This window comes from Dermacentor albipictus, unplaced genomic scaffold, assembly GCF_038994185.2.
Source record: "Dermacentor albipictus isolate Rhodes 1998 colony unplaced genomic scaffold, USDA_Dalb.pri_finalv2 scaffold_100, whole genome shotgun sequence".
Classification (NCBI taxonomy): Eukaryota; Metazoa; Arthropoda; class Arachnida; order Ixodida; family Ixodidae; genus Dermacentor; species Dermacentor albipictus.
The window spans coordinates 138,064-163,019 of NW_027225654.1; the positions used below are offsets into that span (position 1 = coordinate 138,064).

Below are 24,956 nucleotides of genomic sequence, written 5' to 3' on the forward strand. Positions count from 1 at the left end.
CCACACGTTGTCGTCGTCTTTCTCGAAGCAATGCCTGCTGCGCGTTCTTCTCCAGTACAATAATAACGCTAATTTGCTGACTATTGATATCACCATCAATGTTGTTATTATTAACCGAGGGTCCCACTACAGTTCTTTCACTTTGGTACCCTCGTCTGTATATTTGTCATGTTGTAATTACGTCTTTTTTTGGAACTGTAAAGGGTGGTTTATTCGGCTCGTAGAGCAGCAGCGACAAACTCAGCACCAGCAGGTAGGGCGCAGCCAGCGAACGAACAGGGTACGTGCCACGCGATGGCAATGGGGCTTTTCAGCCTGCCGATCTTCTTCGTCACAGTCACCCCCGGAATTGAAGAGTAGCCATCCTGACAACCTAGGAAGAGGTGGGCGGATCGTAATACTGCTTCAGCCGGTCAATGTGCACAGTCTCTCGCCCCCGACGACGCAGATTGGAAGATGGCAGTACGTGTTCGACACGTAGTTCACTGGTGATGTTTGTGCAACCACGCGGTAGGGCCCATGGTACTTCGGGAGGAGCTTGGACGAAAGGCCAGGAGCAGCAACAGGCGGGACCCAAAGCCACACGAGTGCAGATCGGAAGATGGCAGTACGTGTTCGACACGTAGTTCACTGGTGATGTTTGTGCAACCATGTGGTAGGGCCCGTGGTACTTCTGGAGGAGCTTGGACGAAAGGCGAGGAGCAGCAACAGGCGGGACCCAAAGCCACACGAGTGAGTCTACCGGGAAGGGGTGAGGGGGAGGATTCAGGTAATGGCGTTCTTTTTGGCGGCACTGTTGAGCAGACGTCAAAGAACGGGCCAGTTGTCGGCATTTCTCGGCGTGCTGAGCAAGCGCAGAAACAGGTGAGCATTCAGCAGGGTCCGGCCGGTACGGGAGAACTGTGTCACTGGTGCTGGAGGGATGGCGGCCGTAAAGCAGAAATAATGGCGAGAATCCTGTAGTGGCTTGAGAGGCAGTGTTATATGCGTAAGTGACGAACGGAAGTACAAGGTCCCAGTTGTAGTAGTCAGATGCAACATACATTGATAGCATGTCACCAAGAGTTCTGTTGAATCGTTCTGTTAAGCCATTGGTCTGTGGATGATAAGCAGTAGTAGTGCGGTGAATAATTTGGCATTGAGATAGGAGTGCCTGCAGGACATATCCGAGAGGAATACGCGGCCCCGATCGCTCAACAGTTCACGAGGTGCGCCATGGCGGAGAACGAAGTTGTTTAGAATGAACGAGGCGATGTCTTTTGCTGATGCGGCAGGCAAGGCGGCGGTTTCAGCATACCGTGTCAAATGATCTACGGTGACAACAATCCATCGCTTGCCAGCGCCAGTAGATGGAAGAGGCCCGTACATGTATATATCAATGCCGACACGGTCAAATGGCTGAGCTGGGCAGGGAAGTGGTTGGAGAGGTGCGGTGGAGAGATGCGGGACACATTTGCGTCGCTGGCAAGCAATGCAGGAGCGTACGTATTTGTGGACGAAGATGTACATCCCTCGCCAATAATATGGTAGGCGAAGCCGTGTGTAAGTTTTGGACACTCCGCCATGACCACACTGCGGGTCAGAATGAAAAGTGGAGCAGAACTCTTGTCGTAGGTGGCGAGGCACTACTAAGAGCCATTTGCGGCCGTCGTTGTGGTAGTTGCGGCGGAATAAAAGTCCGTCCTGGATTGTGAAATGCTGCGCCGGTCGGCGTAACGCTCGAGGTGCCGAAGTTGCCGGAGGATTTGACAAAAAGTCGAATATCATGACGACCCATGGGTCCTTTCGTTGCTCCGATGCCATGTCCAGGATGTCAGGTGGTGAGATGTCATGTCTTTCGGTAGAAGTGCTGCTGTCTGAAGTAACTGGGGAGTGCGAGAGGGCATCGGCGTTAGCGTGTTTGCGTCCAGAGCGATAGACGACACGGATATCATATTCCTGGATTCGGAGGGCCCACCGAGCGAGGTGGCCCAACAGGTCATTTAGGTTGGACAACCAGCAAAGAGCGTGATGATCCGTCACCGCGTCAAAGCGTCGACCATAGAGATATGGACGAAATTTTTGAAGAGCCCATACGATAGCCAGGCACTCTTTTTCTGTTACTGAGTAATTGGCCTCAGGTTTCGTAAGGGCACGACTGGCGTAGGCCACTACGTATTCGGCATTAGTGTTCGCGCGTTGTGCGAGCACAGCACCAAGGCCGACACTACTGGCGTCGGTGTGAAGTTCTGTAGGTGCGCTTGGATCAAAATGGCGCAAGATTGGCGGAGACGTGAGTAGGTGACGAAGAGTCGTAAAGGCATCATCAGAGGCTTCCGACCGAGCAGAAAGTTCATTGTCGCCTTGGAGAAGTTGATTTAGTGGTGCGATCACAGTAGCGAAATTTCGAACGAAACGTCGAAAATAAGAGCATAGGCCAAGGAAGCTGCGTAGTGCTTTCAAGTTAGTGGGCTTTGGAAATTCGGATACGGCGCGAAGTTTAGCAGGATCAGGAAGAATGCCTTCTTTGGAGACAACGTGGCCTAATATAGTCAGTTCTCGAGCTGCAAATCGGCACTTTTTTAAGTTAAGCTGGAGACCAGCATTCTGGAGACAGGTCAAAACTTGATGTAAACGCCTGTCACGTGGTAGTGACGTTAAAGAACACAGTAGCAATACTGTGAAAGACAAAACTAATTTTATTGGGCGAACCTATGCCCACAAAGGCAGGCTACACTTAAAGCACAACGATAGCGGCGAACACAGTCGGCGATCGTCGAAAATCTGATCAACGGGTCAAGCGCGTCGGCTTTTATACATCAATCGTCGAATGTTCCAGACTAATCGTTGGGACCCGCGTGCCTTCCACAAAGTTCTACACCCTTCGCGTCAGGCGATGAAATCAGATAACATACCGTTCTGCGACAACATACAGCGGATAGAAGCATCGATAACTTTCCAAAAACTTCGGATACATGCAGGCGTATCCCGCGCTGTGCGATAACATTTACGAGCAATAAAAACAGCGCTAAACGACGGGACGAGTGAAGGGACACAGACTCGTCCCGTCGTTTAGCGCTGTTTTTATTGCTCGTAATCATGAACCAACCAGCCCAAATGCGTACTCTTTTGCCGATAACATTTGTTAGGCGGTGAAACATGGTCGCCCGATAAAGATAAGTATAGTCGAGCGCGATTTGAAAGTTATCGCGCGAGCGTCGACCGGGAACGCGAACCGCGCCATGGCCCAGAATTCTCTGCCGAGGCGAGGGAGTTATCAGGCCTGCTTCCCTCACTCTTTTTGCTGTTCCTTCAGCAGCCGTCACTCCCTGCTGGGCTATCAGTTTCTTTCTTTTTCTTTTTTTTGGTTCTGCGAACAGGCAGTGATCGCAGTGCGCACGACGTATTCTTCGGTATTATCTGAAATTGGACGTTACGAAGCTGTATCTAGCCTATGTAACGTCATTGCTGCTGAGCCAGGAAGAATGGGTGACCAAGAACATTAGCTTAAGCCCGCGAAGATACGAGGTAACCAAGTCCACGCTTTATCGCAACAAATGGAAAGCGTAGAATAGAGAGAAAGGGCGGTGAGTTTGTCGCGGGGTGATGGTTGTTGTATGTAGCAGCGAACGAGGGAGAGAAGAGTGCGAAATCATGATTTTTCCTGTCCCGAAACCGGCCGCCAGGTGCCTGGAGTGCTGGGCTGGTTGACGCTCGCGCGATAACCTTCAAATCGCGCTCGACGTTCACGTGTCATTAGCCCCCTCTTAAAAAGCACCGACCCGATGCTGCAAACAAACAAAAGTAATAAAGAAAAGCACTCGTAGCAAAGAAAACAACAAAATCAGGAAATTCGTCAGCGTCCGTAAAAGGGTTTAAGGCGCACCACATGGACGACTTCAGATAGTGTGCGGCGCCGCTGTGAATGCGAAATGCCGTCTGGCACGACCTCATAGTCCAATGCGCCAATACGTCGGATCACCTTGTAGGGCCCGAAATAGCGTCGCAGTAGTTTCTCACTGAGTCCTCGTCGGCGTATCGGAGTCCATACCCAAACAAGGTCGCCGGGCTGGTACTCGATGAAGCGTCGTCGGAGGTTGTAGTGTCGGCTGTCGGTCCTCTGCTGGTTCTTGATCCGCAGGCGGGCGAGCTGTCGGGCTTCTTCGGCGCGCTGGAGATAGGTAGTGACGCCAAGATTTTCCTCGTCAGTTATGTGCTGCAGCATGGCGTCGAGTGTCGTCGTCGGGTTCCTGCCGTAAACCAGCTTAAATGGCGTGATCTGTGTTGTTTCTTGCACTGCCGTGTTGTAAGCGAATGTTACGTACGGCAGGACCGCATCCCACGTCTTCTGCTCGACATCGACGTACATTGCTACCATGTCGGCGAGGGTCTTGTTCCGGCGCCCCGTGAGACCATTCGTCTGCGGATGGTAGGCAGTTGTCCTCCTGTGACTTGTCTAGCTCTATTGCAAAATGGCTTGCGTGAGCTCTGCTGTAAAAGCCGTTCCTCTGTCGGTGATGAGGACTTCTGGAGCACCATGTCGCAGCAGGATGTTCTCGACGAAAAATTTCGCCACTTCGGATGCGCTGCCTTTCGGTAGAGCTTTAGTTTCAGCGAAGCGGGTGAGATAGTCCGTCGCCACGACGATGCACTTATTTCCGGAAGTTGATGTCGGAAACGGTCCCAACAAGTCCATCCCGATCTGCTGAAAAGGTCGGTAAGGAGGCTTGATCGGCCGTAGTAATCCCGCTGGCCTTGTTGGTGGTGTCTTGCGCCGCTGACAGTCTCGGCATGTCTTGACGTAACGGGCGACGTCGGCGGTCAAACGCGGCCAGCATTACCTTTCATGTATCCTCGTCAGCGTCCGGGAGAATCCGAGGTGGCCAGCGGTTGAATCGCCGCGTAGGCCGTGCAGTATTTCAGGACGCAGCGCTGACGGTACTACGAGAAGGTAGCTGGCGCGGACTATTGAGAAGTTCTTCTTTACGAGCAGGTTGTTTTGTAGCGTGAACGAAGACAACCCGCGCTATAAATATAATTCCCTTATAAATACTCGACGAGGCCTTCTAGTTCCGGGTCTGCTCGTTGCTGTTTAGTGAAGTCTTCCGCGCTTATTATTCCAAGGAAGGCGTCGTCGTCCTCGTCGTCTTGCAGCGGGGGATCGATGGGGGCGCGTGATAAGCAGTCGGCGTCAGAGTGTTTTCTTCCGGACTTGTGTATTACGGTGACGTCATATTGTTGCAGTCTGAGGCTCCGCCGCGCTAGCCGTCCTGAAGGGTCCTTTAAGTTAGCTAGCCAACACCAAGCGTGATGGTCGCTGACGACATTGAATGGCCTGCCGTAGAGGTAAGGGCGGAATTTCGCTGTAGCCCAAATAATGGCGAGGCATTCCTTTTCAGTCGTAGAATAATTGCCTTCCGCTTTTGACAGCGGACCGGCTAGCATAAGATACTACCCGTTCAAGTACGTCTTTCCTCTGGACTAGGACGACACCGAGGCCTAAGCTACTGGCGTCAGTGTGGATTTCGTTATCGGCGTCCTCGTCGAAGTGTGCAAGTACCGGCGGCGACTACATGCGTCGTTTGACGTCTTGAAATGCGTCGGCCTGTGGCGTTTCCCACTTGAACTACACATCACATTTGGTTAGATGTGTTAGCGGCTCCGCGATGCGTGAAAAGCCCTTGACAAAGCGCCTATATATAGTAGGCACACATGCCAAGGAATTTGCGCACTGGCTTCTTGTCGACTGGCTGCGGGAATTTTGCGACGGCAGCTGTCTTCTGCGCGTCGGAACGTACTCCGGATTTGCTGTTGACGTGGCCTAGGAACAAAAGCTCATCGTAAGCGACGCGGCACGTTTCCGGCTTCAGAGGGAGCCCTGATGACTTGATGGCCTCTAATACAGTCGCAAGCCGCCTAAGGTGATCGTCGAAATTTCCGTTGAAGACAACAACGTCATCCAAATAAACAAGACACGTCTGCCACTTCAAACCTGCTAACACGGTGTCCATGACGCGCTGAAACGTTGCAGGCGCCGAGCACAGTCCGAATGGCATGACCTTGAACTCGTAGAGGCCGTCTGGCGTGATGAAAGCGGTCTTTTCGCGATCTCTCTCGTCGACTTCTATTTGCCAGTAGCCAGACTTGAGGTCCACTGACAAAAGTATTTAGCGTTGCAGAGCCGATCCAATGAGTCCTCTATCGGTGGAAGGGGGTACACGTCCTTCGCGATCTTGTTTAGTCGGTGATAATCGATGCAGAAGCGTAGGGTTCCGTCCTTTTTCTTAACCAGGACTACTGTAGATGCGCACGGGCTTTTCGACAGCTGGATGATGTCGTCGCGCAGCATTTCTTCGACTTGATGCCCAATAGACTCACGTTCTCGCGTCGAAACTCGGTAAGGGCTCTGGCAGAGTGGTCGAGCGCGCTCTTCGGTTACTATGCGATGCTTTGCAACTGGTCTTTGTCGAAATCTCGATGACGTCGAAATGCAGTCTTTGTATCGTCGCTGAAGACTTCTGATCTGTTGCTGCTTACTCATATGAAGACTTCGATTTAGGTCGAAGTCTGGTTCGGGGACTATGCTCATCGGGGTAGATGCGGCAGAATCCGAAAGTACAAAGGCATTGTGGTTTCCACAATTTCCTCGATGTACGCGATTGTCGTGTTCTTGTTGATGTGCTTGAACTCCTGGTTGAAGTTTGTCAGCAACATTTTCGTGTTTCCTCCGTGCAGTCGAGTGATTCCTCTTGCGACGCAAATTTCGCGATCGAGCAGTAGACGTTGGTCGCCTTCGATGACGCCTCTTACGTCAGCAGGTGTTTCGGTGCCGACCGAAATGACAATGTTGGAGCCAGGTGGGATGCTCACTTGATCTTCGAGCACAGTCAAGGCGCGGTGACTAGGAAGGCTCTCCAGCGGTATCGCTTGATCTTCCGACAGCGTTATTGATTTTGACTTCAGGTCTATGATTGTGCCGTGTTGGTTCAGGAAGTCCATGCCAAGAATGATGTCTCGTGAACACTGTTGGAGGATAACGAAGGTGGCAGGGTAAGTCCGGTCATGAACGGTTATTCTTGCCGTGCAGATTCCAGTCGGCGTAATGAGGTGTCCTCCAGCGGTTCGAATTTGAGGGCCTTCCCACCCAGTTTTAACTTTCTTCAACTGGGCGGCGATGTGTCTACTCATTACGGAGTAATCGGCCCCTGTGTCGACTAAGGCGGTAAGTGCGTCCTGCTAGTAACAGCGCAAAATGTAGACAAGAGACGAGACAAGAAGACACCACAAGCGCTGACTTTCAACAACGTTTATTCCGAAAGAAACACGGCTTCTTATAACTTATCACCAGCACCATTGCCCACCACTGCACCATTGCCCACACGTGTCGCAGTCACGTGATCGCACATCATGTGAAACATGCACTTTTTTCTTTTTTGCACTCAAGATAGTGGTTGCACGTGCAAAAACTCAAGTTCTTTTTTGTCAGTAACAAGGACGGCTTGCGAACGCATTGGTCACGAAGTCTGGTGATCTCGGCTGCCACAATTATTGTTACCATGCAACACCAACTCGCCCAATCCGCTGCCCTTCTACAATTATCTCCCGGACCAGCTGGTCATTGTGTTTTTTCAGCACATTACAGCGTCTGAATTCTACGGCGCAATCTTTTGAGGGGCAATCCCTGATATGTATGCCTAGATTCCTGCTTGCCTGCTCGACGCTAAGTTTGTGTTCCTTCAGTCTTTCATTTGTGCATCTAGAAGTTTGCCCTATATACTTTTTTCCACATTTCAGAGGTATTAAATACACCACGGCTTCTGTGCACTCCACAAAGCGATGCTAGTGATTAATCGTGCACCCTTCCTGGTTTATCGGCTCTTCAGCATTGACGCGTCGGCAGAGGCTTTTTAGTTTTTTGGGGGCAGTAAGCACTACATTAACCACAGCTTTGCGCCCAATCTTTTTCAAGCGGTGAGATAAGTTGTGCACGTATGGCAGGGCCACGGTCCGTCGCTTTGCTTTCATTTTTGGCTTCTCGCCACCTGGCTCGCCATGGGCACCAGAATCACCAGAATCATTTTGTGGAGTGCACAGAAGCCGTGGTGTATAGTGACACGTACTACTATTTGAAAACGTGTTTGGGCTTGAGAAGAAAAAATACATTTTTTAGATAAAGATTTCATTCAATTGGAAGACGAGAAACATTTGGCTTTGTAGTATACTGTTTGCAAGCAGACGACAAATGACGGAGGTAAACTTACGGGGAGGTCACCGCTTCCTGATTGACTGCTCTGTCCGCCCCGCTGTCACAAATTTTGCATACTGCAACTTTGTGACGTTGCAGCAACTGAACAGAACGCGTATCGAACAAAATATCTCCGATCGCGCCCCTGGTGACGGCGAATGTGACGGTCGTCGAGGGCTCCACTGAAGGCCCGTTTATAGTCCGACCATAATAATAATAATAATATTTGGGGTTTTACGTGCCAAAACCACTTACTGATTATGAGGCACGCCGTAGTGGAGGACTCCGGAAATTTTGACCACCTGGGGTTCTTTAACGTGCACCTAAATCTAAGTACACGGATGTTTTCGCATTTTGCAGTCCGACCATAGAGAAAGGAATACAACAAGAGCGGACACTCCCATAGAGCCCAGCGGCCGAACTGACTGCAGCGCACCAAGCCGTCGACGTTAAAACCTGAAGCACACTTCCGGTTTCGGTTTCGTGCGCGCGCGTTTTGAATTTTAGCTGGTGCGCGTCACGCCGGCTCCGTTTCCTTTTTTTTTTTTGCTTTTGCAGCAAATATTTATTTCCATATTTATTTCTGATTTATTAAATATTTATTTGCAAATTATTTTATTAAGTAAAATTGATTGCGAACGATCTTCACAAGCCTCTATTGAATATGTGCCACGTGCAATTTCATAAAGACGCAAGACACCTTGTGAAATGTAGAAAAATTAACGTTTATTTTATTCTTTGTAAATGCTCGTCGCGGGCTTTTGTGATTTCATCCAGTGTTGTGGCACCAGGTAAGCAGCAGTAGTTTCCGCAGGAAGCTCCACCAGACGACGTGATCTGAAAAAATTACAAGCGTTATTTTGGTATTAACATTTAAGAATAATGCCTGTAGAGGCGAAGCGTGCGAAAGTGGTGAGTGGGCGGCATTACAAACAAAAGCAGTTCGTATTTACACACAGGGCGTAGGAAATAACCGACTCGTCCCAAGCAATACCGTGCATACCACAAACACATTCTAATTCCAAGCATTCCCTTCTTCCCAATACTTATTTCCTGCACTTTAATAGCACGAATGCGCGGGCAACGGCGCGTTTAGCGAACTTGGCTACAACCGACGCGGTAGTACGCTACGAATACACAGAGGTGGCCACAACACAGGCTCTCAACCAGAGCACCAGAGCATGCTGGACGCTCGCAGAATTCCTCCTACTCGCACTCAAGAGAACATGTGTGGGTGCCGTTCAGAAGACAGAATTTTCGAGTTACTAGTTCCTGGCGTTTGATCTCCTTGGCTTATCACTTGTACGTTCTGCAGGCGCAAGCAACGCACTCCCGTGTTATCACACTTGATGATTGTTCGTCGTGTTTTCGACAAGCGTGGGTACCGAAAGAAGGCTTAAATTGTTGCGGGGACATAAAAATTGCGACAAATTTGTCGCAGTAAGATTCAGTGCGCGCCGAACTAATTACTCACCACGGCCGAGCTGCTTTTCGCTGCGTCACAACAGGCGCGGCGAGCGGGCCTCATAACATAAAAGTATCGAAAATAATTTTCAACACTATTGGGCGTCAGAGAAAGAAAAGCGCCATGAACTTGTCAGTGCATTAAAGCGAGTAACCGCGCCCCACGGCCGAGCTGATTTTCGCTAACCGAGTCACAGCGCCAGGCGCGCCCACTGCACTCGAAAGGTAGTCCAAAAAGTAATTAAATTAGTTTCAATAATGTTGGCAGTCAGAGAAAGCGCCAAAATTTGTCGCAGTAAAATTCCGTACACGCGAAACTGCGTCACAGCACCCTGTGCGACTAGCGTGCCCAAAAACTACCGAAATTAGTTAAAACAATATTGGGGCTTATAGGAAGCGTCGCAAACATCTCCCAGTACGATTCTTTAATTCAAATTAACTGCTCCACGACGGCCACGCTGTTTTTCCTTAACTGCGTCACAACTCTAGCCTGTGGCCGGGCAGTAAGCCTAATTGCTTGAAATGCGTCGCACAGACGTCGCACAGTCCAATAGTGCAGTGCTGCCATGTCGAAGTTCCGAATGAACGCAATAATTCGCCGGGAGCCCACCAAACCAGGCTAAATCCCAAAATAGAAAAACAGGCAGACGGGTGCCCGAACAGTCCAATGCTCAGATGCGCGGCCGGTCTCTCCCGCTTCGGCGGTGTGCCCACAGAACACTTATTTAGAGGGTAGTGACTACATTGACGGGGCCCGGCACATTAACATCTGCACTACAGTGACGGGGCCCGGCACATTAACATCCACACTACGGTGACGGGGCCCGTCGCTTTAACAACAACACTACACCGACGGGGCCATCACTATATAAGGATGTCGGTATTGGGGGCGAGGACCATAGAGTTTCCTACAAAATTCTTGTAGGAAATTCTATGGCGAGGACGACTTACGGAGTCGCCATCTGTCGGAAGCGCCTCACATGCGTCGGCGTTAAATAAAGGCTAAATAAACATACTACGCGGCAGCCCTCCTGAACAATGTTGCAAGTACTCTCGAAATGGCAGTATTTTACCTTTAAAATAATCATGTTGGACAAACAGAAAGCACAGAACGGTTTACAAACGCTATCTCTTTACCTACTACGTACAGTAAGCTGGGACACTGCGAGCGGTCGCCGCAATCGATTTCACCGAACCGGTTTGCGTGAAACGTAAGCAATCGCTGAGAAAACTATGTGGAATATGATCTTATAGTGGGATGGCTGTCTGTGTAACTAAATATAGCATAACAGAATGAAGCTGCAATGCAGCGATCGCACGGGTTCGCGGTGACCGACTTCGCGTCTGCATGCATGTCGATCGCTTTCGCTCCGAGCACATTTTCGCACCGTGCCGTGAGCTTTATGCCGCAGCATATGAACATTTGACAGCACGCAAGCAACCATTGTTGCATGGACACTATCGGAGCTGTTCAAAAATAATTTCGTTATAGCTAGGGTCTTCGACGCCTACAGCGGCTTGTGATATGTTCCGTCGCGATGATTCAGTCTTAATTTTCTTTTTCTTTTCTTCTAAAGTCTTGGAAGCTTCAATATCATTATTTCTCAAATTTCATCGAATTGCATGTTTATCGGTCTTGTAAGCGATCAATTACCCGCTGCTTCTTTTTCCTAATTCAGTAGAATATTCATTGTCTGGTGCTACACAAGCAGGAACATGTGCCGTGCCTTTTTTAATGTGTTTTTACCGTTCCCCTTCCATTAGAGTGAACTTTCTTTCTTTATTATAATCATCATAGGTGTTACAGTGCATACGCAAAAGATTGTACATTCGTGGACAAGTACCCATTGCGGTCGTTCGATCCGTATGTGTGCAATCAATGTATTCCATTACTGCACGGAAGTTGCTGACATCGTGCAAATACACGTGGTGTTGTGGACAGTACTGGAATAAAATACCGTGGTCCGTGAAGCGCTTGGCATCCCCATAGGCGCCAGCACCGAGAAGCTCATGCAGCTGGGGGTCCACAACACCTTCGATGAGGTTGGGTCACAGAAGTTAGTCCAGGTTGTCAGGCTCGCTTCCTCGCCTGCGGGGAGGCGGATCCTGGAGGCGCTGGACTTTAACCCGTCAGGGAAAGGCGGTGGGTGCTCGACGCGTGGTCGCGGGAGGCCGTCACGGTCTCGCCGTTCCCGCGCAACGTGCACGCGCAACGCGATGTAGGCACACGCCGGGCCCGAGCGGCCGCACTTCTCGGATCCGTCGCCGACGATCCACGATCGGTCGCGTTCGTCGACGTCGCCCAATACGGTTCGCCCGACCGGTTTGCGGCGGCCGTGGTGGATCTCAGGGGGCAACCTAACGCCGCGTCCGTGAGGGGGCAGGTGTCCGGATTGCGGAGATCCATTCTGCACTTTAGAACACATGCTCTGGCGGTGTCCCTCGTTACGGGACCACGCTCATCTCACCACGGAAGAAGAGTGGGAGGAGGCGGTCAGGCACGGCCTGCCCGTCCCAACGTCGGAACGGCTCGCGGCGGCCCCCTTCCTCTTAAGGGGGGTTTCGGAGTCGCTCCTTAGGACCTTAATAAAGTTCACTGCCTGCCGTGAAGAGCTCGAAGTTGTTTGCATAGAATGTTTGAAAGAAGTGCGGCCATTGACGTCGCTACAGTGTTGATGTAAAGTGCCGGTCCCGTCTGTGGTTAAGGAGACGGGCTCCGTCACTGCAGGGCTGAGGTTAAAGCGCCGGGCCCCGTCACTGTAGTGTATATGTTAAAGTGCCGGGCCCCGTCACTGTAGTGCATATGTTAAAGTACCGGGCCCCGTCACTGTAGTACAGATGTTAAAGTACCGGGCCCCGTCACTGTAGTACAGGTGTTAAAGTGCCGGGCCCCGTCACTGTAGTCACTACCTATTTAGAGAAGGGAAACTGTACCTTCAACAGTGCTACTGAAATAAGCGTAGCGGTGGCGTCGTGAACTAAAGTATGTGACCACAGGTGGCGCTGTACAACAAGAAACGGAAACGGGGTTTTGCACACGCTTTACCAGGTGTTCTGTGGACTGGGTTTCTGGTTGCTGCGCCTCTGTCGTGCTCCCGCCAGTTTAGTTTCTGTGTAGCAAACGTAGCGCCTATATTAAGTAGGCGCTACGTTTGCCACACAGCAACCAAACTGGCGGGAGCACGATCGAGGCGCAGAATACATGTAGCGCTGAGTCATATCGAGTTAAGGCACACTCTGAACTGACTTTTAAGGGCATCCCGAGCGGTTTTTCGTTTATTACGCCGCCGTTACGCCGAGTTGTGTTTATTACGCCGCCGTTACGCCGCCGCGCTCCAGCTGTTGCATTTCGTGTAGGGCTACTGACAAAATGCGGTTTCCAGGTGGCACGATGGCCTCGACTGGAATAAACGCACACGACACCAAAGATTGAGTAAGCCTGAAAATATTTTATTTGCATTTTACAAGTACAACATAAAGCACACGTCTACGCATCCACACAAACGCGGTTACATAGTCAAGAACATAGGCAAGATATGGCTCATTAATAAGGGTAGCACAAACGCACAAGAAAGAAGACCTAAGCTACAAAACGTACGGTCGGCTGCTAAGTATAATTTCCCTGTCACCGCGTGTCACTTTTATACAGCATCTTTACAGCACTACCAGGCCGGGTAGTTTGGCGGAAAGAACGCAACAACTTACGGCCGTCAGCTGCCTCTGTCATAATTATCCTAATCTCCGCATCAACGTCGTGCAAGTCCGCATACAGGCATCTGTATCTGAACCATATATGTGCCAGCTTAATACATGTGTAGTGAAATTATGACAACCACTGCGTCTTATCAAACGTAATGGTTTTGCAAATGCGCATTACAGCTGACGGAACGACATACTGTAAGTGAAGCACAAGAGAACAAGGACAAAAGGAGGATACAACACTTGAAGAAATGAAGAATTAGTAGGCGTACAGAAAACAAGCGATGACGGAGAACACACAATGATCGGGTGTTCTGTGACATCGCTTTGCGTATTTACGGTGTTATGGAGATCAACGGCATAAAAACGTACCTTCAAGCGTACTCCCTCAACCTCCGCCGCATTCATTATGATAATCAACGCCTAAACAAAATGAGGCACTATTTTAGAGAGACCTCTAAAAGTAGACCTCTTACAGCAAGTCTATGTAATGACTCGCAGACGAAACCAGCAGGCTTTCGAAAATGTTTTACCGCCGTAGTATTCGAACGCCAACGGCCAGGAAACACATCGATGCCAATAGGCTGTCGGTGGTTAATCAAGTACAAAAACCTTGACGCTATGACTAAAAAGCAGCTTCAACAATCAAATTTTAAAAAAATCAACTGCCTATTTGCCTGAGGTAACAAAACATCCTTAGACACCTCGATTGTTTATGTCAATGGTTTGTGTAAAGTAAAAAATTCAGCATGTTCAGCGCCCCTAGCAGAAAAAGCATAAAAAAAGTATTCGACCAAAATACAGTATCTCCACTTGCGCGCTTACGCTGAAACACGGATGGATGGATGGATGGATGGATGGATGGATGGATGGATGGATGGATGGATGGATGGATGGATGGATGGATGGATGGATGGATGGATGGATGGATGGATGGATGGATGGATGGATGGATGGATGTTATGAGCGTCCCCTTTGGAACGGGGCGGTGGCTTGCGCCACCAAGCTCTTCCTACTATGCTGCCTAATATCGTACCTAGGTTAACCAATGAAAAAAAAAATTACCGACGATTACGTTACTTCCTAATGCGAAATTTGAGCGCAGCAAATAAGCTGTTTCACCTTTTCGATAGATTAAGGCAAAGAAATCGAGCAACACATGTATGCGCTATCACAGAATTTTTTTTTTATTTTTCACACGTATTCCTTTAACAAAGACTCCACTAACAGTTCTTGACAGTCATGAAGGAAGCATTGTGGTCGGAGAAATAGACTGATATATGTTCGACTTGGTACACAAATGCTTGATTCTCAAAGACGAGATCTATACAAGTGCCTCGCGAGGTTGTCACAGCCGTGGGACGCGTTACGAGCGAGAGGAACGGGACCCTCTGCTTCGGCGACGCGTACTCCTGGATCATCTCGACGGCGGCGACGGTAAGCTTCTGCTTCGGCGGCACGCACCTCTGGATTCTGACGGCGACGGCGCTGGGCCTCTGCTCTGGCAGCTCGTTTAGCAGCAGCAGCAGCAGACGGAGGACTTCCATCGGTCGTCTCGCTCATGGCTCAGAAAGAACTGGCAGATAATTTGGCAGTGGCGAACGGCAGCGGCAATTTCGGCTCGGGCGGTGCACATATACAGATCCGCCGCCACCGATCTGGCTCTCTGATTGCCACCGCACAGGGGTTGCATTGGAGGAGGAGCTAAGAAAGGAATTAAGTTCGAGCCGGCGCTTTGACAACCGGAGACTCGCAGGAAGAGGGGGGAGGGGGGCGGCATGTACACCCAGCGGCAAACGATGGGGGCAGAAGCGCGCGCAGCAAGCGGACAACACGATAAAGGGAGGAGGGAAGAGATAGCAGCGACTGACTGATGCCGCTGACGCCGATAGTGAGTCAACCCCAGCTGCGGAGTTGGTTTCAGGGACAACGCCGCCGATGCCGACACAAACAATATACCCTCGCTTCCGCAGCGCTAAGAACCAGGTCTAGCCGTGGGAAGGTGGTCACGTATTCGTCGACGTGCCGGGGCCTACGTGAAATAACCGGCGCGTCGGCAACTGAAGAGCACCCTATCCGCCACACAAGAACAGGGGGAGGGGGACCCTTTCCTCCTCTTTCTGCATGGCGGCGACGGTGTTCTGTGCAGTCACGTTATCTTGACTCTCTAGCGGCGTCAGCGGCATCCAGCGGTATCAGTCGGTCGCTGCTAGCGCTGGGGGGATGAAAGGGGGGCGGAGCTGGTTACGAGGCCGACGACAACGCCGACGACGACGCGAAACCCAGGAACGGACGCCAAAGAGCTGCGCTCTAAAAAAACACTATGAACTACCACGTCCAAATTTTCTGATACCCTATTGCGAACTGTGCTTTTGTACGTATCCGTCCTTTGTCGTTTCCCTACTTTTCTTCCACCAATTCTCCAATCGCCTCTTACTGATGTCTATTGCGGACCTGTTTGCTTTACCACTGCTCCCGCTGAACCCAAGGGCTTCAAGGAGGCCAGTGGTGCCTAAATCGACCGCTGGATAGACCTCTTCACATTCTAATAAAATATGCTCCGTCGTTTCCCTAGCTTTACTGCAGCAAGCACATGCTTCTTCTTCCTTCTTATATCTCGCTTTATAGGTACGTGTTCTAAGGCATCCCGATCTCGCTTCGAAAAGTAATGAGCTTCCCTTTGAGTTATCATAAATGGTTTCTTTCCTAATTTCGTTTTTTCCCCTTAAGTAGTTACTCATGGCAGGTTTCTTTTCCATTGCCGCCACCCATGAGATTAATTCAGCCTCTCTGACTTTCCGCTTGACCTTCTTTGTTGCTGTGTTGCCCACCCCACAGGCCGCATACTTGCTGGTAAGCTTCCTAGTTCTTTTCCTCCACTGTGAATCAATGTTTTGCCTGTACAGATACCTGAACACTCTCCCAGCCCATTTACTTTCCTCCATATTCCTCAGCCGTTCTTCATACTCAATTTTACTGCGAGCTTCCCTCACTTCAAAACTAGTCCAGCCCATATCCCCTTGCACAGCTTCATTTGTAGTCTTCCCGTGAGCGCCCAATGCGAGGCGACCCACTGACCTTTGGTTCCCGTCGAGTCCTGATTGTACCCCCGATTTAAAGCAAACAACCGCATTTCCAAAAGTAAGTCCTTGAACCATTACCCCTTTCCACATACCTCGGAGGACCTCGTACCTATTGTATCCCCATAGCGCTCTGTGCTTCATTATGGCTGCATTTCTCTTCCCCTTGACTGTTATGGTTTTTTCCTGTGTTTTCATATATCCGTTGCCTTCGTTTATCCATATACCAAGGTATTTATATTCTGTTACCCGAGGTATTTCTTGGCCCTGTATCTCCACTGTCTGTTCACTGTTTTCATTGAATACAATAACACCTGATTTTCTAACACTAAATTTCAAACCTAAATTGTTGCCTTCCTGTCCACAGATATGAGCCAGACATTGCAAATCACTTTGCTTGTTTGCGAGCAACACAATGTCGTCCGCATAAAATAAACCTGGGAGTTGCTGCTCTAATACTGTACCTGCCTGTTTGTATGAGAGATTAAACCCGATATTACTTCCTTCTAGCGCCCTCTCCATCCTCACCATGTACATCATAAATAGCAGCGGTGATAAAGGGCACCCCTGCCTCAGTCCCTTGTTGATATGAACTTTCTCCGCGCTCCTCATCCCTTCCCATTCAACGCAAACAGTATTTTCTAGGTAAATCTCTCTCAAAAGCTGTATACAATCGTTCCCTAAGCCTTCCCCTTCCAGAATATCCCACAAAATGCTGTGGTCTACGTTGTCGTATGCTCCTGTAATGTCCAAAAAGGCCACATACAACGGTCTGCTTTCTGCTTTTGATATTTCAATACACTGAGTAAGAACAAACAAGTTATCATCCAAACGCCTACCTATTCTAAAGCCATTCTGAAGCTCTCCCAAAATGCCATTATTTTCTGCCCATGCTTGAAGCTTTAATTTGATTGCCTGTATTGCTAGCCTGTATATTACCGATGTAATGGTCAACGGTCTATACGAGTGAATTCTGTCTTTCTCCCCCTTACCTTTATAAATTAAATTCATTCTACTTTGTCGCCAACTGTCTGGTATTCGTCTATCTTTTAAAGTTTTTTCAACTGCTTTCACGAGAGCTTCCTTACTTTTTGGTCCCAGTTCATTTATCAGCCTAACGGGAACCTCGTCTAGCCCTGTGGCTGTGCGCTTAGGAATTTTCTCTTCCGCTTTCTTCCAGTTTAAATTTGTAAGCGCTAGCTCCTTTCCCCCTTGGGTCTCTTTCATGCTCTTTTTTTCTTCAAATACAACCTCGTCCTTGCCTTGGAAAGATTCGACTGTTACTTTTTGGATGTAATTTATTGCTGCTTCTCCTTCCAGCCTGTTTTCATCTTCGTCTCGGATATGTTGTTGTATTGTTGTTGACTTCCTGCCTAATAATATTATGTGATTCCAAAATATTCTAGGTGCGGTCTTCTTTTTCTCACGTATTTCTGAGAACCAACTTTCACTTTCACCTTTTAATTTTGCTTGCACCAGTATTTGAACCATAGACTTTTTCTCCCGGTATATTTCCCATTTACTGGTTACTTCATCCTGTGGCAACTGCGCCTTCTTTGCCTGCCTGTGCTCTCGAGATGCTTTCTGTCGTTCGGCGATCGCTTCTCGTATCTCCTTGTTCCACCAGCTTTTCGGTTTCTTTTTTCCTTTCCAATGAACATGTTGTTTCTCTTTCCGTATTTCTGTCGTTACTACACTTAGAAGCTCACCATATTCCCACCCCTTACTTGGCGACTTGCCAATTTCTTCCTCCACTCTAGTGACTATATTTGCTATTTGTTCAGCGTTCAAATTTGGACTGGCCATTTTGCTTTCGTTGCTCTCTTTCCCAACTACATATCCCATTTTCAAAATGATGCGTTTATGGTCCCTCCCTATGCTGCTAAACCCTTCCTCATCGATGACCATTTCTCTCAACTTATCATGAATTCCTTCTGTCATCAGACAGTAATCAATGGTCGATTGCCGGTTTCCCACTTCCCACGTGATCTGTCCTTCACACTTAGGCCCTGTATTCACGATCACGAGGTTATGTTGCTCGCAAAGGTCTAGCATTGACTTCCCGTTATTGTCGGTATAGCCATCTAAATCCTGTATGTGGGCATTCATGTCACCTAATAGGACTATCTCAGCACCATTCCCGAAACCCCTAATATCAGCGCTTATGCATTCCACTAACTCTTTATTCTTCTCTGTGCAATTTATTCCGGTCCACAAATACGTAACTCCAAGCCAAGTTTCTTTCCCACTCATTGTACCTGATAACCAAAGATGCTCTTGACATTGTGAATTTACTCTTTTCCATTTGGCTCCCTGATGGATGAGCATTCCGACTCCCCCTCCCTTTCTTTCCGACTTAGTTCTGTTGCACCCTTCCCATACATAATTCTCAATAACTGGCGGCTCTTCTGAGTCTCTAAGGTGCGTTTCTGTAACCGCATACACCCCTATTTGTTCTCTATGTAACTGCTCCTCAATCTCTGCCCACTTTTCCTTTCTTCTGCCGCCCTGCATGTTTATGTAGCCTATTGCATGGCGAGCTCTTGTTCTTGCTTTCCTCCTTTTTCTCTTATCGACGGCGATGCTCTTCTGCTGTTCCCCTAGGGGACCTTCTTTATTACTACCTACTCTGACCTCCCGAGCGCCCGCGGGCCCCCTAAAAAAGCAACAGCGCGACCCCCAAGTCGCCAGCCCACTTCTCGTGCTAGCCTGTAATTGAAGTGGATCCCATCTCGTTTAAAACCACCACAACTTCTCACTTCCCTGTTTACTTCGACAACCTCGAAGCCTTTCTCTCGGCTCATTTTCCATATTGCCTCATTGGCAGCCATTACGGCTCTTTGTACGTGACTGTCACGCACAGGCACCTCCGGCACCGTGCACACCACGATCTGCACCTGAGGGGATAGCTCGCGCAAGTCGTCCACCCCCTTCGCCAAGCGCTGGGCTAGTCCTGGCCCTTTCCTGTTCAGGACGTCATTTAGCCCACCTGCTACTACGACAAGGTTGCGCACGTGGGCATTTTCCGTGAGCTTTTCTTTTGCTCGCTCCATGACAGAACCCAGTGTCTGCCCTGGAAATGTCCCTACCGCCACTCTTTTGTCGCCTTTCACCCTCTCCACAATTGCTTTTGAGCACCCAGCCATGTTTGAGTCGCCAGCGATAATCACCCTTTCACTCTCTCCTACCTCTCCCTGCTTCCCGGCTTCCTGTGGCTGCAGCGTCGCCTCACTCGGGGCGTGTTGCGCTGCTTCGCTATAGCTACGCCGATTCACCGGCGGCAAGCTGGCGACCGCTTGCTTAGGCTCCCAGCCTCCCACTTCGCCCTCGCTTTGGTGTCCTGACCCGACATTATCCGCTGCCCGAGTCTCAAGAGCGTCGAGCCGCCTTTGCAGTTCGGCGCTCCTTTCTTTCGCCTCCCCAAGCAGTCCTCACTAACTGCGCGGCCTGGGCCGCCTCCACCTTGACGAAATTTTCAACCTTCGCCTGCAGTGCTGCCCGCTTCTCCTGCTCCTCCCTCAGGTTTGCCTTAAGCTCTTCAAAGTTAGCCGCCCAATTCCCTTCCAGTTTTTGGACGGCTTCCCTGACGCCCTCGCACGACCTGCACGTGAAGCTAGACCCCACCGCTTCTGCTAAATTCTGGAATTCAGTCTCGTCGAGGAAGCACCAGCGCAGGCACTCGTCGCACTGCACTTGCTCCCCGTCCCCCGCGGCCTTCAGGTTTTTCGATTTCATCGCTAGGCCTACGTCCCTAGGCCCATCGAGCAAGTTCGCCAAATCACTCACGCAAACCCGACCTCGACCGCTATCCCAAACAAAAACAAAGAATTATCACTCCCTACTCCATGTAAGAATCCGAAGAGCTAGCTGAAAGAACTACCCCCTAGGCCTAACGGGGGAGCCGCCAGACCTAGACAAAGCCGGTACGTTTCCTACTCCTACCAAAAATTCAAAATTTGCGCCCCTACTCCATGCAAAAGAAAACACTTCAAAACACTAGCTAATAAAGATAAAAGAGTACTTAGCTACGAGCGAAGTCGCTGAAGCCTCGTCCACAGGAGCGTCCGCGAGCCACAACGCCTCGATTGATTTCTCGCCCTCTGTGGCCATTTGTTGAACTTGAGAGTGTGCGGGGCCGGTGTGTCTGCCGCATAGAGTTAGTAGAACAACTCTAGAGGAAAAGCTGGGCCGGAAAAGTGGGAACCTCTAGGGCGCCGCCCTGTTGCTACTGGTCAATGTGGCCAGCGCAATTACTATTGAAAGAGCTGAGAACAAGTACAGGTCACCTTATGCTTTGTCACCTAAAAACGCATACCTGATGGCTTTATGAAGGTGGTACGTTAATATTAAGTTTACAGAAAGCGATCGCTAAGTCCGTGACTTATGTAAATCACGATGTACGCATTCATGCAATAAAGGATGACGCGAATTTCGGTTTCGAATCTGTTTTTTGGATGCGTAGTAGTTTCGTTTGACATGCGATCGCGCGTCGACATCGGACGCTATGACACACTCGTGCCTTATGTGCCACCGAAGCCCCGAAGTGGTCTGGCATATACCTTCACATGTAAGTAAACGAATGTATCTCCTTGTTGAGAATATCACGCGAGTAGGCAGCTCTTGTGGTACATCACAATCGTTCGAGAAGCGTCACAGTAGAGCATTTTTCTGCATGCGGAGCGCTGTTTTTATTTGCAGGTTTCCCTTCAGTAGGAAATTGCTGGACAGGCGGACCAGCGCACCGGAATTGTATTGGCGAAGCCACAAGCAACTCAAAGAATCTGTTTAATTGTTGCACTTTGAACAATCATGCTTCTACAAAGGCCACAGCAGAAAAACAGCCTGATGACCGAGTATTTCTGTGCCACGAAGTAATCAAGAGGCGAGTGCCTAATGCGGACGAAATAGAGTGCATGGAGACTTAGAACGACAGAAAGCTGAGCTAGTTCGTAAGGATTCATTATGCAAAACAGAGGTGAGGCGTGCAGACAGGACACAAGAGTAGAGAAGTGGGCGGCGCGCGTGTTGTTTGCTTGTAAATACTCTACTCTTGTTTCCTGTCTGCACGCCTCACCTCCGTTTTGCATAACGAGTGCATCAACCCACATATTAATAGCTTAGGCGTTTTATTAACTGTGGAATATTTTCAACACTTCCTTGCATGCCATTTCATGTCACAAATTTGTGCAGCGAATCTATTTGCATGATCGACTCCGGGCCTGTGGGACCGTTCACTTGCACTTGATGCTGAGTCCTTTACATGTATCCATAAACTGCAGATATGCACATCAGATCCCTGCGAGCACTTTCAAAATTCAATTATTTTCGACAACAGGCACATATGCAATACTGACATAATCTGGAATACCACTAAGCAGCTGGGACACATTTTTGTTGACCATACTCGCAGGTAAAATAAGTACATCATGTGGACAGCTCCAGCTCATTTTCCTTAAGTCAGTGTGTACAAGGGTTATGCAAAAATAATTTTTTTTCTCGCGCACCGATTATTTTGCTGTATAAGCAAGAGAATCCACCACGTTAGTGTAACGTATCTTGTGCATCACACTAATATGTGCTTTCATTTACCAAGTAAGATGAGTTACTTTTATGGCTCATTCAGTCATATCACACTGCAAGCTGCATTCATCAATCTTCAATGGGATTTTGCAAATGCTTAATGAAACATGTTTCCCTTTTATGCAGATATGCAATGGCAAGCCCTTCCGTGTGTTCCAAAGGTAAAATTTAAGCTCTAAATTGAAGAAGACATTTCTAGTCAGAAACAAGCAAAAATAGTGAATGCAGAGCATCAGAAGCCCAAGGTACAGAAATTATGAGAAGTGTCGAATGGTTTTAAGGAAAGAGTCGTATTTAAAAATGCAAGACCCTTTAGTGGAGGTCAAGCAAGTCAATATAGGTAGAATACTCTGCAAAATTATGCGAGTGAGGGGATGTCAAACAATGGGTCAGGAAATGCATTGTTTTTCTGCAAAACAAAAGCTGATTGCCATTACATAAGTCACTTTAGCATCATGATAAATTCAGGAATAAACCAAAAAACAAGACACGCAAAAATAAACAAAACATTTAATGATATTTCAGCAGAACTTTTTGTTGGGCTAGTTGGTGCATATTACTGAAGTACTATAGCGCCAAACAGACGACACAAGAAGAAGAGACACGGACATAAGCGCTCGTCCGTGTCTCTTCTTCTTGTGTCGTCTGTTTGGCGCTATAGTACTTCAGCCATTTAATGATGCTCTCTCCACACTGGGATAAATAAAAACAAACACATCACATCTAATGTGGACATATCAGATGCCTTGTGAAACACTAAAGGAACAATTCAGTTTCGAGCTATGGCACTTGCCGCATAGATGTGGGGGGGCCTTGCACCAATAGTGATAGTTACCACTGCATTTAGAAATTGAAAGCATTCGTGCAGACAAGGATGATTCTTTATATTTTTGGCTACCACTTCAAATGCCTCCACCAAGTGTTACAATGCTGCATGCAGCCATACTAAGGATCTCGCAACAACACCTGCAGGTAAAAAGCAGAAGCAGTCAAAGTGCTGGTGTGTTCTGGACACTATGTTTGAAAACTTTTAGGCAAGAAGAGTGCAAGAAGCAGACATAACTGCATTTATTTCCATAATTCCCCATTTAAATGGCCTTTTCTTTTTGCTTAGACAATGCCTACGCCTAGCCACAGCAGCTCCCTCATACAGACTCCACAAACCAAGAGGCCGTGGAGGCAAATGCAGGTAAGAGACAATAAGCAATAGCACTGGTATCGACATTCATCTAATTTCTTTTTATTTCATTTAGGCAGCCAGCACACCTCGAACAGCCACCTTGACTGCGGGTGTGTCACCTTAGTCGCGAAGGAAACATTTGAGGGAAAGTGACAGGCAATGTGAACAGCCACTTCTCCATGTAAACAATACTCTTTCTCTCGGATGACTCCTACGCCTCACCACGCCAGCACACTTGTGCACAAAGATGCCGCAGAGGCATGTGCAGGTCAGAGGCAAGAAGCAGTGGCACTGGTGTCAACATTTACCCAATTTCTTTTTCTTACACTGAGGCAGCCAGCACACCTCGAGCAGCCACCTTGACTGCGGGTGTGTTAGTTGATTCCTGTTGTACATATGCTCATAATAAACTTCAGTAAACTTGAACTTCATAATAAACTTGAAGGCAAATGGGACATTGATGCATTGTATTTTTGAACATTTATTGTACACATACAATATATGTTATACTTTGCAGTGCTACAGAGCGTATTTTGAAGCTTCCCCCTATATTTTGCACCTTTGATTACGTATGTGTTGTGTGGCCCTCAATGCAGTTCATGTTGTAGCAGCTGCTTTGTCTGTGTATCGCACATTGGCTTAAGCTCGTGATATCCACATACTTCTCTCACATATACAAAATAAAGTTCTATGTAGTCCTCAGTGTTACAACAAAAAATTAAAGTAAACAATCCGATCGTGGAATTATGTTTATTACAGTGATTCCTACGACAGTTACTGACAAGTTGACAACTTGAACTGGTCAATCGGTCCATAGCCGCCTCTATTTTTCAAAAATAAAGGAGGCTATGATCCGTCATGGCAAGGAATTGTATGTATACATAAAAAAAGGGGGTATGTGTGTGTTTGTAGTGGGGGTATAGGATTAGGGCGGTACGAAAAAATGTACCAACACCGTCCTCTAGACCCATTCCGTTGAGCTACCGTAACAAAACGTATTATGCATAAAGTTCATACAACCAACTCTGATATTACTACAGACGCCAGGCGACGCGAGCTACATTTGTCATGATGCATTCGCGACTGCACCGGATGCCCTCCACATTATTCTCGTTAATCGTGCTCACTGCGCCGAGGCAAAAGAAAGACAATGGGCGCAGGTGCCTTTAAAGTATCTCGACCTTGCGAGGCACGGCTGCGCGTGCCTGGGGAGCTGTCCGTGCGAACACTCCCTGGCACACACCTGCCTCGGCGGCCCCAACCTACGTACCGTTCTGCTTCGAGCTTTGATCCCCCCACTGTCCCTCGGGTGCCCTGGAGTTCCTGCGCCGCCTGCTCTACTATCATCTCAGATGCTCTCCTGAGACTTCCGTTTGTCGGTTACATGTGCCCTACAGCTGGATCATTACTTATAATAATAAAAAACCCGATCTATCGTCACGACGATAGATCGCGAAAGCGGCTATTGCAACATACCGCGCCCGTGCAAAGATAATTACGGAACGCCAACGAGGAATCTGACCACAGCTTCGAGCTCGTAACGTCGTCGAGTGACACTCCTGCAACAGGCGTGACCGCTGAAAACCGCATACCGCCAGAAACTTGAACAGGATCATCCCTCGGTTGCATAACTGCCAGCTGTACGGCCAACATGGACCACACCCACACCATCCCGCAACATAGAATAAAGAACCGACTTATAAAGCCCAAACACACGGCTGCACGCACA

General features: G+C 48.8%; 1 long non-coding RNA gene across 3 annotated transcripts; it reads left to right on the forward strand.

Moving 5' to 3' along the window:
* The first annotated feature begins 20,950 nt into the window (after positions 1–20,950).
* Positions 20,951–24,956, forward strand: LOC139053366 (uncharacterized). Of its 3 annotated transcripts, XR_011510440.1 has the most exons (4): positions 20,957–21,349; positions 22,174–22,208; positions 23,162–23,236; positions 23,301–24,956. It is a non-coding gene; the product is annotated as an uncharacterized lncRNA (long non-coding RNA). The 3 variants fall into 3 exon arrangements; XR_011510439.1 differs by having other exon boundaries at positions 20,951–21,034; positions 23,162–24,956; XR_011510438.1 differs by having other exon boundaries at positions 23,162–24,956.